Below are 12943 nucleotides of genomic sequence, written 5' to 3' on the forward strand. Positions count from 1 at the left end.
ACTGTCGGTTGTAGAGCTTTCTCCTGCTCGAAGGAGCTCGTTGATGTTGGAAATTGACGGAGCGGAATCCTTCCTCCTGGCATCTAGTGGATCTGTATGAGATCACCGCAAAATTTTAATCATAATAGCATAGATCTATCGATTTTCAGCACGGAGAATCAAAAATCTCCAAGATGGAACAAACAATACAAAAAAATTATTGCGGAAATGGAGAGATAACGTACAAATCATAGAGTGAGTTTCAGGACCGAAAGAGATCACAGGGCGAGAGAGGAAAACTGAGTGTTGTACCGTGGGTTAGTCGGATATTCTTTTTACAGTGTAGAGATAGCTGTACTTGGGGCCACCAAAGTGAATGTTGAGGTTTTAGATTTCCACATTCAAAGCTTCCTTACCTCAAGAATCATTATAGTGCCTGGATACTTCAAAATATTTTGGTTGAACATTCACTTAAACAGTCACGTGGCTTCAATCACGTGCCTTTATAGTCTCAATACCGTGTCTCTCGAGGCTGCCAGCCAGTGCCTCTAGCGGCTTCACTCCCCTGGCTATAGAGGTTGTCATCCCGTGCCCGTAGGCCTTGCAATGCCGTGGATCTCGAGGATTTACTCTCGTGTCTCCCTGCCTGCACAGGCTTCACTCCTGTGGCTGTGGAGGCTTTCCTCCCGTGCCTCTAGGTGCTTCCCTCTCGTGGCTATAGAGCCTTAAATACCGTGGTTGTACGGTCTCATTACCGTGCCTCTATAGGCTTCAACTACGTGCCTTTGGCGGCTTCACTACCGTGGCTATACCGGCTCCCATCCCGTGCCCGTAGGGCCTGCAATGTCGTGGATCTCAGGGCTTTACCCTCGTGTCTCCCTGCCTGCACAGGCTTCACTCCCGTGGCTGTGGAGGCTTTCCTCCCGTGCCTCTAGGTGCTTCCCTCCCGTAGCTATAGAGCCTTAAATACGGTGGTTGTACGGTCTTAGTATCGTGCCTTTGTAGGCTTCAACTGCGTGCCTCTGGCGGCTTCACTCCCCTAGCTATATCGGTTGTCATCCGTGCCCGTAGGGCCTGCAATGTCGTGGATCTCAGGGCTTTACCCTCGTGTCTCCCTGCCTGCGCAGGCTTCACTCCCGTGGTTGTGGAGGCTTTCCTCCCGTGCCTCTAGGTGCTTCCCTCCCGTGGCTATAAAGCCTTACATACCGTGGATGTACGGTCTCAGTATCGTTCCTCTGTAGGCTTCAACTACATGCCTCTGGCGGCTTCACTCCAATGGCTATACCGGCTTTCATCCCGTGCCCGTAGGGCCTGCAATGCCGTGGATCTTAGGGCCTTACTCTCGTGTCTCCCTGCCTGCACAGGCTTCACTCCCGTGGTTGTGGAGGCTTTCCTCCCATGCCTCTAGGTGCTTCCCTCCCGTGGCTATAGAGCCTTAAATACTGTGGCGGTACGGTCTCAGTACCATGCCTATGTAGGCTTCAATTAGGTTCTTCCCTCCCGTGGCTATAGAACCTTCAATACCATGGTTGTACGGTCTCAATACCGTGCCACTTTAGGATTAAAATACGTGGCTCTAGCGGCTTCACTCCCGTGACTATATCGGCTGTCATGTTGTGCCCGTAGGGCCTCCAAAACCGTGGATCTCGAGGCTTTACTCTCGTGTCTCCCTGCCTACAGAGGCTTCACTCCCATGGCTGTGGAGGCTTTCCTCCCGTGCCTCTAGGTTCTTCCCCCCCCACCCCCCGTGGCTATAGAGCCTTAAATATCGTGGTTGTACGGTCTCAGTACCGTGCCTTTGTAGGCTTCAACTAGGTGCTTCCCTAGCGTGGCTATAGAACCTTCAATACCGTGGTTGTATGGTCTCACTACCGTGCCACTATAGGATTCAAATATGTGCCTCTAGCGGCTTCACCCCCGTGACTATACCGGCTGTCATGCTGTGCTCGTAGGGCCTCCAATACCGTGGATCTCGAGGCTTTACTCTTGTGTCTCCCTGCCTGCAGAGGCTTCACTCCCGTGGCTGTGGAGGCTTTCCTCCCGTGCCCCCTACAATGCATCGAGAAGCCTCACTCCCCCATGTATGCATAGGCTTCAATATCGTGCCTATAGGTGCTGCACACCCGTGCCGGAAGAAGCGTCTCTATATGGGTTGCACAGCCATGGCTGTACGGGCCTTACTCCCGTGTATATAGACGCTTCCACCCCGTGCCTACAGACTCTAAAACTCTCTAACTGAGTATTCCGATGCATGCCGTTGATACCAATGCCTAGAGAACCCCAGGTGCATGACTATAGAGGTTGCACTACGTGTCTATAGAGGCCTGAGACGTGTGCCTGTAGAGGCCTCACTACGTGCCTGTAGAGGCCTGAGACATGTTCCTGTAGAGGATTCATACCAGTGGCTGTAGAGGTTGTACTGTCATGCCTGACACCCATAGCAGTAGAGTGAGGCTTCCACACAACCGCACGGACTGTACTGTCATACATATATAAGCTTCGCTGTGTAAACCACGGGTGTGTTGGTCGTGGAGCGTGTAATCTCCTAGACGTACAGTCTATGGGTGGACAGAGACATGTATATGAAGTTTCTAGACACATGATTACGTGAGTCTTTGGAGGCATGTGTGTGAATATTTTAGAGGAAGATTCTCACAGAGAGTCATGGGATCAAACCATCAACAGAGCCAAGTGTGTGAATTTTCTAGACTAACGATTCACGAGTCTTCGTATACATATACAGATGGACGTGGACTTCATATATATGCTTTCAGTTACACGTTAACAAGTTTACATCGGGGAAAGAAGCGAAGGTGACAGTTTCACTGTGCCATTTCACAAGCATTACTCTTCATCCATATGTAAAACCTTTAGAATCTCTTGACCCATCGCATGAGGTTTCACTTCATTTACTTCACTCAGTAGTAGCATGTATAGTGTTTCCGCCTTCCAGATTTCCAGATCATCCTACGAAAATTCACCAAGAATAATTAAATAATATGTATCTTGGTAATAGTGCGTAAGTAAAAGAATTTCCAGTTTTTTATATTTTCCTAGCAGTGTGAGGGAAAACTTACATCAAAATTATCTATGTCTTCGACGAATTTTATGCCATTGTACAGGAATGCAAGCTTCAGAGCAACATACGCTGATTCACCCTTGTTAACCATTGGCATCTCTTTCAAAAAAATTACTTGCCAATTACCCTTCAGCTTGGTTTCCATTTCTCTCCGATGTACCACTTCATGAACCACTTTAAACCTAGGTACCTGCAAGAAGAGTTTTTTTGGGGGGGTGTTTGTAGAAACAGCAAGTTAACATTTTTGAATTGGATATTTTTGTATTTAGGATACTTACAACTTTAGATTTGTGGTTGTGGTAGGCATTAGAGTCTTTAACCCTTTTACTCTATCTTGCTTCGATAGCGTCAAGCAACTTAGTTGCTTCCACATCGCTCAAACTGCTAAAGTCTAGATTGTTTTCTTCGTGTATTTCTTTGCGAGGTACTTCATTAGGATCAATGACGTGGACTTTATTCGTGTATTTGTCAAGCATATGTACGAGCTAATGGCTATGCTTCTCCATTATTAAGAATATATGCGAACAAAGAAGTTTTTTTTGTTATTTAACACTATATGAATGAATTTGATGAAACACATATTTTGATTGTGTCTTGGTGAGAACGCTTTTTACCTTATTTGCTGTTAAGAGCTTCTTCTGCTGTTGTTCGCTCAGGTATAGGGGAATCAATTGTTCCTTCTCGTTATCCAATTCCACTTTAAACTTAGCAACGCCTAGACTGTGATTACCTATTTTCAGTACATGTTGCACCAAAAAGAAATAAATTGTTATCGACATGAAACTTGCAAATTTAGAAGGATGTGCATGCTTTTTTAAAATTACCTCTGCAAAACACGGGCCTAATATTAGTCTGTCTTCATCACTATATTGTGAAGGATGTCTGCTTACCCATATATATGCTATTTCATTCAGCACCCTGTTTTCAAAGCGAGCTCTATGGGGTCCTGGTGTTGGTCCAAATGCTGCCTTGAGATGCGCTCCAGTTAAAACTGATTCTGAGTGTCCATACCTCCGTTTATAAAGATTTTTGTTGTGAGACGGGAAAAAAGAATTATTGATGTGGAGTGGAATACGAAAAGTATCTCGAGGTATTATTTTGCATTCATGAGTAAAACATGTCACTTTTTGAATTCATTTTTCCATTTGTCGCTCATGATTAGTTGCACGAGCTTAACTGCGTCTTGTGTGTGCTCAAAGCATGGTGCTTCATGCTTTGGATACGTCACGCTGCTTCGTTGTTTGCCCTTATTTTTGCTCCTCATCTCTAACAAAGCAGCAAAAAAATAATGGTAATTGTTTCTACGGCAGGAAATATATGTCAAACTGTCTGGTCATAGCTTGTCAGCTTGCGCTGCTCCAGAAAAGTAATCTCACCTTCCTTGCTAGAAAAAAGATTTAAATTCATTGGCTTGAATTGTTGAATTGCTGGAGGCAGGTAGTCCCACTTTTTTGGTTTAGTTTTACTGAATATCATTGTGAGTAGGAACTCTGGTTTCCATTTGTCATCCACCTTACTATGTTGCAGTCATGATATCCGAATACTTACTACTTTCATGGAAACTTTGATTCTAAAAGTAATTAAAATAATTCTATTGTTAACTTACATGGAGTTCGTCATTGTCCTTCGCTAGTGATTGGCCGTTCCAGTATTTTGCAAATTGCACCATGAATTGTCCACATTGCGCATCCCTTTGTTTTAGTGTGTTAACTCTTCTAGGCCGGGCTGCCAATTGTCCCCAATTTGGTTCACCATGGGCTTTTAGTGCTGCTTCCCTGTAATGCTTCCTCGGTGGTACATACATCCTTTCAAGCTGTGATATCATTTTTCTCTTGTTGTTAAGGAAAGTAATGATACCATGTTACCAACAGAGAGATAACAAGTATTAAGACCCACATACCAGTTCTTTACAGCTTCTATGATGATCTCTCCATGTCGTGTTAATACACCTCTTGTAATTTAGCGAGTCCAAAATGTCAAGTCTATTCTCATACTTGTTAAGGACATACAACGTGTGGTGTGAAGCGGTGTTATGAGGTATCATGATCTGCATTGAGTCACACAGAGAGAGTCAAATGTCACGTGCACATGCGGGCTTAAGGAGAACAATAACTTATGTGAGGTGATATTACGAGCTTCTTATCTAGAAGGTTTATTCCTTTCATGGTTGCTTCAAACTGCTGTAGTGAATCATCCTCGTTGAACTCTTTTAGTCCTCCATATTTATATTCGAGGTCGAGAACAAGCTGCAAGAAAAAATAAGTGTTCGTTTAGCCAAACATTTTTATATCATTTGTGTGATTGAAGTGCCTTCATGGAACAGGGTTCTACGGACATTAGCAAATTTTGCTGTCAGTATAGCTTTATCGCTTGTATTGTACTGTTTCTGTTCTGTCCATTCTTCGAATAATGCATTACACATGGTCACCTCCATTTGCCCATTTCCTCCTTTCTAGAGCTGGTCCAGCATGATTTCTCCAGTAATATAATCTTCACAAATTGTGCTTTTATACAAGCGTTCACTTCAAAAGCAAAAAGGTTTACACAAAAAATAGAGTCACTGCTTACATAGGTTCTCTTATTTTTCTTTTTTCAGGGGAGAGAGTATACTTACTTTCTACATTCCTTCTGGCCTTCGTTGCTCATTACATAGTCATGAAGAGCTTTGGCTTTGTCCATGTGAATGAAGTGTTGATGCTCAAATGTTGGAATGGTAGTTACGCTGTAGAGCCTGGTTGACCGCTTTAACGGCCTCTTGATAGATATTATGTTTGCCGGCGTGATCTCAGATGCCTGACGTGTTGACGTATCTGGGGAATCCGACTGCAACCTTGCGAGGCACTCATTCACTTCCTTGTTAAAAAATTTCTCAGCTTCCATCATTAACGTTGTTTTGAAATGTTGAAAATCCATCTGTCCTTTAACTACAAGTTCATTGTAGGTGTCTACTTGAGCTGGTGTGAGGCTCTCAAGAAAGAGTGCCACTTCTTCTTCGGGGGCTAACATTTTTGTATGTAAGAACTCCAAAGACTCGCTTGTGCATGATGTGCTGCTTACTGTTGGGTTTTTCTCCACTTTTCTCTTCACACCTTTGCTTGCTTCATTAGGAACAGAAATGGCAGCATCGCGTTTGCGCTGTTCAATTATCCTCTGTTCAGATATCTTTCTATTCTCCTTGCTTGGGTCGGGAGATCGATCTGATTTTATTGGAGGATCCTTGCATTCATGCTCCCACTGCAAATGTTGACTATCGTCCTTGTGTTTGATACTTCTTGAGCTTGTGTTGGTTTTTCCCTTGAAGAGGAAAGGATGATGCAGCAAAGTAGCGATAAGTATTTCCCTCAGTTTGATAACCAAGGTATCAATCCAGTAGGAGTATCAAGATGACGCACCAATGAACCTGCGCAAAAACAAACAAACTTGCACCCAACGCGATAAAGAGGTTGCCAATCCCTTCACTATTATTTGCAAGGTGAGATCTGAAGGTGAAAAGTGCAACAAAGTAATTTTGGTATTTTTGTATATCTGAATATATGATGTGAAATAGACCGAGGGGCCATAGTGTTCACTAGAGGCTTCTCTCGTGATAACAAGTATTACGGTGGGTGAACGAACTACTATCGAGCAATTGATAGAATTGCGCAAAATCATGACAATATCTAAGGCAATGATCATACATATAGGCATCACGTCCGAGACAAGTAGATCGGTACTGTCTGCATCCACTACTATTACTCCACACATCGACCGCTATCTAGCATGCATCTAGTGTATTAAGTTCATAACAAATGGAGTAACGCCTTAAGCAAGATGACATGATGTAGAGGGATAAATTCATGCAATATGATATAAACCCCACCTTTTTACCCTTGATGGCAACAACACGATGCGTGCCTCGCTACCCCTTCTGTCACTGGGTGAGGACACCGCACAGTATGAACCCAAAACCAAGCACTTCTCCCATTGCAAGAATTATAGATCAAGTTGGCCAAACGAAACCCATAACTCGAAGAGAATTACAAGGATACGAAATCATGCATATAAGAGATCAGAGGAGACTCAAATAATATTCATAGATAATCTAATCATAAATCCACAATTCATCGGATCTCGACAAACGAACCGCAAAAGAAAGTTACATCGGATAGATCTCCATGAAGATCATGGAGAACTTTGTATTGAAGATCCAAGAGAGAGAAGAAGCCATCTAGCTACTAGCTATGGACCCGAAGGTCTGTGGTGAACTACTCACACATCATCAGAGAGGCAATGGTGTTGATGAAGAATCCCTCCATGTCTGAATCCCCCTCCGGCAGGGCACCAGAACGGTCGCCAAATGGGATCTTGCGGAGACAGAAGCTTGCGGCGGTGAAAAAGTATTTTCATGGCTCTCTTCTTTGGTTTCGGGATTTTAGAGAATTTATAGGCGAAAGAGGTAGGGCAAAGGACGCACGTGGGGTCCACAAGCCTGTGAGCCCCCCCCCCCCCCCCCCGTAGGGCGTGCCTAGGGGGCTAGTGACCTCCCACGAGGTCTCCTGCCTTGGTTCTCAAGTCCTCTGCGTATCTTCTGTTATGGAAAAAATCATCCGGCATGTTTTATTCCGTTTGGACTCCGTTTAATATTCTTTTCTGAAAAAGGTTAAAAACACGAAAAAAACAGAAACTGGCACGACGCACTGAGTTAATAGGTTAGTCCCAAAAATGATATAAAATAGCATATTCATGCATATAAAACGTCCAAATAATATAATATAATAGCATGGAACCATCAAAAATTACAGATACGTTGGAGGCGTATCAAGCACCCCCAAGCTTAACTCATGCTCGTCCTCGAGTAGGGAAGTGATAAAGACCGAATTTTTGATGTGGAATGCTACCTAACATATTTGTTCTTTGTAACTTCTTTCTTGTGGCATGAATGTTCAGATCCGTAAGATTCAAAACAATAGTTTACTATTGACATGAAAACAATAATACTTCAAGCATACTAGCAAAGTAATCATGAACTTTTGAAATAACAAGGCCAAAGAAAGTTATCCCTACAAAATCATATAGTCTGGGTATGCTCCATCATCCCCACACAATGAATTTAAATCATGCACAACCCTAGTATTGGCCAAGTAATTGTTTTCGCACTCTTACTTTCTCAAACTTTTTCAACTCTCACGCAACACATGAGCGTGAGCCATGGATATAACACTATAGGTGGAATAGAGTGTGGTGGAGGTTGTGAGGCAAAAAGAAGGAGATGGTCACATTGACTCGGCATATCAATGGGCTATGGAGATGCCCATCAATAGATAGCAATGTGAATGAGTAGGGATTGCCATGCAACGGATGCACTGGAGTTATAAGTGTATGAAAGCTCAAAAAGAAAACTAGTAGGTGTGCACCCAACTTGCTTGCTCACGAAGACCTAGGGCAATTTTGAGGAAGCCCGTCATTGGAATATACAAGCCAAGTTATAAATGAAAATTCCCACTAGTATATGAAAGTGACAAAACAAGAGACTCTCTATCATGAAGAACATGGTGCTATTTTGAAGCACAAGTGTGGAAAAATATAGTAGCATTGTCCCTTCTCTCTTTTTCTCTCATCATTTTTTTGGGCTCTTTGGCCTCTTTTTTTCATTTTTTTTTGGTGGGCATCTTTGGCCTCTTTTCTTTTTTATTTGCTCACATGGGACAATGCTCTAATAATGATGATCATCACACTTTTATTTACTTACAACTCAATATTTAGAACAATAATGACTCTATATGAAATGCCTCCAGCAGTGTACCGGGATGTGCAACGATCTAGCTTAGTGTATGACTTTGAAACATCTTGCTAGCTATCTTACGATCATGCAATGGCAATATGAAAGTGACGGCACATGTCATGAGACAGAACGGTGGAGGTTGCATGGCAAAATATCTCTGAATGGCTATGAATATGTCATAATAGGTAGGTATGGTATCTGTTTTGAGGAAGGTATATGGTGGGTTTGTGCACCGGCGAAAGTTACACGGTACTATAGAGGCTAGCAATGGTGGAAGGGTGAGAGTGCATCTATACCATGAACTTACATTAGTCATGAAGAACTCATATACTTATTGCGAAAGTTCTATTAGTAATCGAAACAAAGTTCTAAACACATACTCCTAGGGGAAGGGTTGGTAGGCGTTAACCATCGCGTGATCCCGACTGCCACACAAAGGATGACAATCAATAAATCAATTATGCTCCGACTTCCTAACATAGCGGTTCACCATACGTGCATGCTACGGGAATCACTAACTTCAACACAAGTATTTCTAGATTCACAACACCCTACTAACATAACTCTAATATCACCATATCCATATCTCAAAACTATTTGTGAGGAATCAAACTTCTCTTACTAATCAATACACTTGAATATGAAATTTTTTATTATATCCTCTTTGGATGCCTATCATATTTAGGACTAATTTCATAGCACATGCCAATTACCAAGTTACTTAGAGAGAGCACTCTCAAAATGATATAAGTGAAGATTGAGAGTTTTTATTTCTTCAAAATATGACGCCGCCGTGCTCTAAAAATATTTAAGTGAAGCACTAGAGCAAAATTATCTACCTCAAAAGATATAAGTGAAGCTCATGGGAGCTAAATTGCCTAACTCAAAAGATGTAAGTGAAGCTCATTGAGCATTCTAACAAATTCACGATGAGTGCATGTCCCTCTCAAAAAGGTGTGCAGCAAGGATGATTGTGACAAAACAAAAAGCAAAGAATCCTATAATACACGACGCTCCAAGCAAAACACAGATCATGTGGTGAATAAAAATATAGCTCCAAGTAACGTTACCGATGGATTGAAGACGAAAGAGGGGATGCCTTCCCGGGGCATCCCCAAGCTTAGGCTTTTTGTTGTCCTTGAATTTGGCTTGGGATGACATGGGCATCCGCAAGCTTAAGCTCTTTCCACTCTTTATTCCATTTTCCATAAGAACATCACCAAAAACTTGAAAACTTCACAACACAAAACTTAAACAGAAACTCGTGATATCATTAGCATAAGAAAACAAACTACCAACTTTGTACCCCCCCCCCCCGATACTGATAACCCACAAGTATAGGGGATCAATTGTAGCCTTTCTCGATAAGTAAGAGTGTCGAACCCAACGAGGAGCTAAAGGTAGGACAAATATTCCCTCAATTTCTATCGACCACCGATACAACTCTACACACACTTTACGTTCGCTTTACCTAGAACAAGTATGAAACTAGAAGTACTTTGTAGGAGTGATAGGAAAGGCTTGCAAGAAAGTAAAGAACACATAAATAAAACTAGGGGCTGGTTAGATAAAGAAACAACTATGAGTGTCTAACGAGTGTGGAAAAGTGGTGGTAGGAGTTGCGGAATTGTCCCTAAGCAATTGACTACGTTACTAGATTGATAGCAAGTATCATGTGGGAGAGGCCTCTGCTAGCATGTCATGCCTTACTTGGAATTCTATGCACTTATGATTAGAACTATTAGCAAGCAACCGCAACTACTAACGTTCATTAAGGTAAAACCCAACCATAGCAGTAAGATATATTGGTCCTCCTTCAGTCCCATATGCATCAATTTCTATGCTAGGTTTGAAGCTTTTGTCACTCTAGTCTGCCAATACATAGTCCTATCAACATACAACTAACCCTATGGTGTGATCCACGCGCGCGGTCATATGATGGGCACCAAAGGACAGAAACATAACCACAAGCAAATTTAACCAATCATAACAATTCATCAATCACCGATATGACAACGATAATCTACTTAGACATCATAGGATAGCAACACATCATTGGATAATAATATGTAGCATAAAGCACCATGTTCAAGTAGAGGGTACAGCGGGTTGCGGGAGAGTGAACCGCTGAATATATATGGGGGAAGATGATGGAGATGTTGGTGAAGATGACGGAGGTGTTGGTGTAGATCGCCGTCACACGATGATTTCCCGGGCGGCGTTCCGGCGCCACTCGGAGAGAGGGGAGAGAGCCCCTCTCCTTCTTCTTTTTCCTTGACCTCCTCCCTAGATAGGAGAAAGGTTTCCCCTCTGGTCCATGGTCTCTCTGTGTCCTTCTGTTTTTGCGCTCCCAGATTCTGAGTTTCACCGTTTTTTAAATTCCCGAAGATCCTTAACTCTGATTGGGCTGAAATTTTAACACGATTTTCTTCCGAATATTATCTTTCTTGCGGCGAAAGAAGGGCTCCAAACGCCTTAAGGAGTGGCCACAAGCCCCCCTGCCGCGGGCCCACCCCTGGCCGCGGCGATAGGGCTTGTGGGCACTCCGTGCATCGCCTCACGTTGATTCTTCTTCCCAAAAATCATAAATATTCCAAAAAAATCCCCGTAAGTTTTTATTACGTTTGGACTTCGTTTGGTATGGATATTCTGTGAAACAAAAAACATGCAACAAATAGGAACTGGTGTTGGGCACTGGATCAATATGTTAGTCCCAAAAATAGTATAAAAAGTTGCCAAAAGCATATGAAAGTTGTAGAATATTGGCATGAAACAATCAAAAATTATAGATACGACGTATCAACATCCCCAAGCTTAATTCCTGCTCGTCCTCAAGTAGGTAAATGATAAAAAAAGATAATTTTTGATGTGGAATGCTACCTAGCATAATCTTGATCATATAATCTAATCATGGCATGAATACTAAAACACGAGTGATTCGAACCAATAGTCTATCATTTGACATAAAGACAATAATATTTCAGGCATACTAACAAAGCAATCATGTCTTCTCAAAATATCATGGCCAAAGAAAGTTATCCCTACAAAATCATATAGTCTCACTATGCTCCATCTTCCCCACACAATGTATTTAAATCATGCACAACCCCGGTTTTAGCCAAGCAATTGTTTCATACGTTAGTGTTCTCAAACCTTTTCAACTTTCACGCAATACATGAGCGTGAGCCATGGACATAGCACTATAGGTGGAATAGAATATGGTGGTCCTGGAGAAGACAAAAAAAGGAGAAGATAGTCTCACATCAACTAGGCGTATCAACGGGCTATGGAGATGCCCATCAATAGATATCAATGTGAGTGAGTAGGGATTGCCACGCAACGGATGCACTAGAGCTTAGAAGTGTATGAAAGCTCACAAAAGAAACTAGTGGGTGTGCACCCAACTTGCTTGCTCACGAAGACCTAGGGAAATTTTGAGGAAGCCCATCATTGGAATATACATGCCAAGTTATATAATGAAAATTTCCCACTAGTATATGGAAGTGACAACATAGGAGACTCTCTGTCATGAAGATCATAGTGCTATTTGAAGCACAAGTGTGGAAAGAGGATAGTAGCAATTGTCCCTTCTCTCTTTTCTCTCATTTTTTTGTGGGCTCTTTGGCCTCTTTTTTTATTATTTTTATATTTATTTTTTATTTTGGTGGGCATCTTTGGCCTCTTTTTTATAAATGGGCTTCGCTGGCCTCTTTTATTTCCTCACATAGGACAATGCTCTATTAATAATGATCATCACACTTACAACTCAATACTTAGAGCAATGATGACTCTATATGAAATGCCTTCGGTAGTGTACCGTGACAATGATCTAACATAGCAATGACATCAAAAAACGGACAAGCCATGGAAACATCATGCTAGCTATCTTACGATCATGCAATGGCAATATGGAAGTGGTGGCACATGTCATGAGACAGAACGGTGGTATTTGCATGGCAATACATCTCGGAATGGCTATGAAAATGCCATAATAGGTAGGTATGGTGGCTGTTTTGAGGGAGGCTATATGGTGGGTGTAATGCACCAGCGAAAGTTGCGCGGTACTAGAGAGGCTAGTAATGGTGGAAGGGTGAGAGTGCGTATAATCCATGGACTCAACATTA

Source organism: Hordeum vulgare, chromosome 2H, assembly GCF_904849725.1.
Source record: "Hordeum vulgare subsp. vulgare chromosome 2H, MorexV3_pseudomolecules_assembly, whole genome shotgun sequence".
In the NCBI taxonomy this organism is placed as follows: Eukaryota; Viridiplantae; Streptophyta; class Magnoliopsida; order Poales; family Poaceae; genus Hordeum; species Hordeum vulgare.